At 38.1% G+C, this 5,863-nt stretch overlaps 1 pseudogene; it reads left to right on the forward strand.

Moving 5' to 3' along the window:
• Window positions 1-3,329: 3,329 nt before the first annotated feature.
• LOC149252241 (cytochrome P450 750A1 pseudogene) lies at window positions 3,330-4,921 on the forward strand (annotated as a pseudogene).
• The last annotated feature ends 942 nt before the right edge of the window (window positions 4,922-5,863 follow it).

Consider the following 5,863-nt stretch of genomic DNA (forward strand, 5'->3'; position numbering starts at 1 on the left):
TCGTGCTGGAGCCATGCCCTGCCGACTTATAACCTGTATACAGTTTGACATCATTAGATTCACTACCTCCTTCATCGCAACATAGTGCAAATGTGATATCCATACTTCACTACCATGCTTATCTTGCATCGGGCAGAGGCATCCCTGTGCCCATAGGTGGCTAGTGGTTATGGAAATCAGGCAAGAGTCCCCGAGCTTATCTCCCTGCCTTGCGCCCTTACCCTGGTTCTGGTATTGGTCACCCTCTTGTGGCCATATCCTGGCTCATAGACCCATCTGTAGCTAGGTGCTGCTAGTGCTCCCATACCCGCAGACCCTTGCCTCTGCCTGCCAGTTCCAGTCCGTTTCTAGCTCACCTCTTCGCCTCTCATGCCCCCCGAGGTCCCTGGAAATTCCCCTATGGTCCTGCCTTGCCATTTTCTCGGGTTCGCTCATCCCATTTCCCACCCTGCTAGCATCCCAACTCGAAGGCTGGTCACTCCAGAGCGGCCTTGTATCGAGGCTCCTCGTGGTGCCCACCATGCCATAGCCCTAGCTTCTGCTCAAGAGCAGAGTCAAAACAACAGAGAGCCAGGCGAAATTTCCCCCTTGTCTACCCTGGTTTCTCCCTGGTTAAGCTAAGCCTCATTGGGGTGGCCTCGCACCTCTCCCTCCTTCCCAAAAACTCTCCCTCCGACTCATGGGATTTCCCTTGGAACCCAATGAGAACATACAAATTAAATAGTGCCAGGGCCAGACTACATACCGGATGGTTGACGCTTGCCCTCAACATTTGTTGCTTCTCCTCCCTTCCGATTTTCTTCTCCTTCCTTCCTTGCTATACCTTCCACCTTCCCTAGACATCTAAGACACCTTCCCCCTTGGCCACCTTCCCTTATGTTCTACCTTGCCAACCCACCTCCCATGCAATCAAGGTAGAGGACACCGCACTCCCTGCCTTGAACATGTGGGGTGCAGCTACAATGAATTTCACTGTCCAGTCCATGTGCACTCAGGCCCAACACCTTTGACACCGCACTCATCCCGATCGGGGGAATTTATGACAACAAAATTAAAAACAATTGTAAAAAAACAAAAAATTACATCATGTGAATATTTTGGAAGCTTGAATAACACTGTTCATTTTTAAAACTTATATAAATTTATATAACAAATGTAATGGCCCCACGATAAAATATATCTAGCACATCCAAAGAGATGATTAGAGTGGGTTGTAAACCTAGATATATCAAGGCAGCCCAAAAGATGGGTGGAGTGGGTTATAAGCTGAAATTTCTTCTTGATAAATAAAATACCTTACCTTACACAATATTAGTCTTTAAACATGTAAAATTCATGTTATGTGAATTATTCATTGCGTCATTATTTCTCTATTATTAATATCTTACACAATATTAGTCTTTAAACAAATAAAATTCATGTTATGTGAATTATTCATCTCGTCATTATTTTTCTATTATTAATATTATCTGCAGCTTATATAAAATATTAACATACTTTAATATCTATAAAACATTAAAAAAATATTATCATATTGAAGTGAAAAAATATGAAGAATTCTCTACAACAAACCAAATCCTATACAAAAACCATGAAACACATATCACAACCATGGAAAATGGTATAATTTCCACCCTTCTACTCAATATAACCATTCCAAAAACCATGAAACACAGATCACAACCATGGAAAATGGTATAATTTTTCAACTATATTGATAGACGATAAAATTTGCCAGAAATGTAAAATGCTTCCTGCCAAAACGACGTTGGTCAGTTTCCCATATTATTTTGGACAGTTCATGCATTATGACTTTGGCCTCCTTTTACATCGTTACATCGCTTTTCTTGGGGGATGCAGCGTCTCCATATGATAAAATCAATGGGTTCACATTAGTGTGTGAGATTGGCTCAAAGAGACGTTTTTGTTGTATTCAGAGATGCTTTAGATTTTTGATTACTTATTTCTTTTTAAGGCATAGCATGCAGTTGACGTATAATGATTAGAGCTTTTCAAAAATCAGAAAGATTCACATCACAGAGTGATCAATCTTTTTCATGTTTAAAAATTTTTAAAGTGTAAAATATAATGTAATATTTTTTTTATTATTTATATTTTATTTTTAAAGATTAATAAAGTATATATAAAATTAATTAAAAATTTTAATTATATATATAGATATATATTAAATAACAACTATAAGTTTGTATATTTTTAGATATGGAATAAAAATAATTTTTTTCTTGAGATTTTTATCACTCTTATTATTTTATACTGGTGTGAAACTGCAATATCTATAAAGATACATGGAGGAAGATAGAGCACACCTGAAGGTAGTTTATAACCTAAAATGGCAAGATTAAATGTAACACTCCTTATAGTGTCCTCGTGATTGAAGATAGTCTTTCCTCATTGAAAGCATGGCTATGACTAAATATCTTGTATATAAGAAGAAGTTAAACATCATGGAAACAAAGAGGTTTCCTAAAATTACTTTCAACTCTAGCCAAAATCCTCACTTTCAGTTCAGGGATGTATTGACTTGGTTAAACCATTGCTAAATAAAAAAGGAGATAATTTTGCAAAATAAAAATAATATTAAAATTATTATTACTTCAAAATTTTAAGAAAAATAATAAAAATGTAAGAGGAAAAAAAAACTAAAATATTATAAAGAGGTATAATCAAGTCCAATTTCGTCCACATCGGGTAGCTCAAGCGGCAAGGGCTGTTGAAATGAAGTCTCACCGAACCGGAAGTCTTGGGTTCAAATCTTGGACTACCCTGCCCCGGTAGAGGGGTACATAATGGACATGTAAATCGGAGAGTCCCACCCCAGCCTTACAAAAAAAATAATCAAATCCAATTTCAAAAATTGAAAAAAAACATTTTTTTTGTTTTAACTCATGTGAAAAAAAAATGACCATTATTAAAATAAAACTCATATAAAATTGGAATGCGATCAATTCCAAAAACACCATCAAATAAACAAGTCTATTAACTTTTAACTTCCATACCAACTTTGATACCGCATTAACTTTAACTTCCATACCAACTTTCATACCGTAAGTGAATTTAATATAAAAAAATAATTCTAGCATGAAAATAAAATATTGAAAAATTCTGAATAATCTAATATATCCAATAAAATAGATTTGTGCATGGTTTGGAATTATTTGAAATTTATCTACCATTTGCTTCACGATTATTTGAAATTCACTTACCATTTACCTTCGCGCATATTATCGGGATAAACTGAGCTTTGATAGACCTTATGGCGGCTATAAATACCATACGCTTCTACCTTTCATTCAGCGGGTCTGTTAGTTATGGAATTTCATATTTTGCCTCTGTGTCTCTCCCTCTCACTGCCTGCTAAAAGCTGTGAAGGTGCTAATACGGCAGCTAGTGTTGGTTTATTTCTCTGTTTATTTTTCATACTCTTATTGCATAAGAGAAGGATTAGGGCCAGATTGCCTCCAGGACCCTTTCCATGGCCAATCGTCGGAAATCTCTTCCAACTGATCCCTCCTGCTCACCGTGCTCTTAAAGCCCTTGCTGACAAATATGGTCCCATTTTCTTTCTGCGCTTAGGCTCTGTCCCTACCGTCGTCGTCTCTTCTTCTGACATAGCCAAAGAGTTTCTCAAAACTCATGACTTGATTTTTGCCAGCCGACCTCCAAAAGCCGCTGGGAGATTAATGTTTTTCAACTCTAAAGATGTGGCCTTCGCTCCCTATGGAGATCACTGGAGGGAAATGAAGAAAATATGCGTGTTAGAACTGCTGACTGCCAAAAGAATTGAGTCCTTCAAGGGTGTGCGAGAGGAAGAAGTATCTGCGATGATCCGTTCAATTTGGGAGGAGAGTGAGAGCGGAATAATGGGTGTGAATATTAGCAAGGCCCTCTCTACTCTCACTTCCAATATAGTTTGGCGGATACTGGCGGGGAGGACATTTTCTGACGATGATTTGGGTGGCGATTTCAAAGGTTTCAAGGATTTGTTAGTAGACCTGATAACTGCGGTGGGGGCTTTTCCCATCGGAGACTTTATTCCCTATTTGGATTGGCTTGATTCGCAAGGTATCAAGCGGCGCATGAAGAAAATCCATAAAACATTCAATGAGTTTGTGGAGAAAATAATAGACGACCACGTTGCTCATCGCATGGCCGCGACTTCCAATCATCATTCGTTAGAACTTAAGTCAATCAAATTTTTGCATTAATTGTATGCAGGACATGTTCGTATCAATCAAATTTTTGCATTAATTGTATGCAGGACATGTTCGTAGCCGGGACGGACACAACATCAATTACGTTAGAATGGGCAATGAGTGAGCTGCTGAGGCATCCACATGCCATGAAGAGATTGCAGCAAGAAATCGAAGATGTAGTCGGCAAACATCGGCAAGTGATTGAATCTGATGTAGTGAGGATGAAATACCTCCAGTGCGTAGTGAAAGAGACGCTAAGATTATACCCAGCGGCTCCGCTAGCTATTCCTCATGAATCTGTAGAGGCTGTTACAGCAGGAGGATACTCTATCCCTAAGAAAACAACGTTGATTGTGAATGTGTGGGCTATAGGAAGGGATGTCAATGTGTGGGGGGCAGATGCTTCCGAATTCAAGCCTGAGAGATTCATGAAGGACGAACATGTGAATTCAGCAGATCAATCAGACTTCCGTATGATTCCGTTTGGGGCAGGAAGGAGAGGATGCCCAGGGGCCCCCATGGCTATTCCCACCATCGAACTCGCAGTGGCTCAGCTGATGCACACTTTTAACTGGAGAGTTGAAGGTGATCCGTCGCAGCTTGATATGACGGAAGTTTGTGGGCTGACGATTCCAAGGCAAGTTCCGCTGTGTGCTTATCCAAGCTTGAGGGTAGGCTTTCCACTGAAGTCCAGCGATGAAGCGTAGGAAGAGGCTAGGTACCGTGCGGCTTTATGTACAGTGGCTTTCCTATTTTCGCTACTACACTACAAGCTATTCTAATCCGATTTCGCTGCCATTGCTTTCGCTACATGTTATTGTAATTTAGTTTATGGTATTCTACTATCGCTGCCAATGCTTTCGCTACATGTTATTGTAATTTACTTTATGGTAATTAAGTAAAGTTGATTATTATGTTAGCATGCTGATTTCCGTACCTTGCCTTCTCATTGGTGATTAGGTTTGTTGGCATAGAATTTTGATCGTTAATAATATAACAATCAAATTAACGTTTCTATATAAACGGACACCAATATTAATTAATATTCCTAATTTTTCAATAGCATCACATTTTTGTAAATAATTTAAAGAAAATAAAACTAGCAATTGCACGGATGTTGTAAAGGAAATGCGGTAAGGCAATAGTTTAGGAAAGAGTAGTATTAAACACATGATGGCAATGAAGTGTCACAAGATGTTGCGAAAGGGTGTAAGTAGAATTTTGGATCTTAGTTAAAGAGGGGTCTCAAAAATTGCATCATTGACATGACAGAAGAACCTTATTTGATCTCTGTTAAACATCCATATGTATTTGCATTGGTAACACTTGTGTTTGAAGTATTTTCTTACTTGAATGGTTGGAATTTATCCAGACCCTATTTGAACTTCATTTGGGATTCAAGATTTCTTGCAATTGATATAGTTCTCTTGGGTTTCATTCAGATCCATTTACATTGTCCCCCCATTTCAAACTCTAGCAAACATTTGTATTATTCTATTTTTTATCAATCTATGGACAAAATCATAGTGATATGCATCAAATGATTTTGGATAGATTATAAAAAGATGAAGTTGAAGCCAAAATATGCATCTTTTGAACTCAAGGATGTTGAAAATAGGTGCAACAATCACAATATATAATAAAATTAA

The sequence above is a fragment of the Pinus tabuliformis genome, chromosome 7, assembly GCF_031772625.1.
Source record: "Pinus tabuliformis cultivar Carrire ecotype Pingquan chromosome 7, CPIR1, whole genome shotgun sequence".
Lineage (NCBI taxonomy): Eukaryota > Viridiplantae > Streptophyta > Pinopsida > Pinales > Pinaceae > Pinus > Pinus tabuliformis.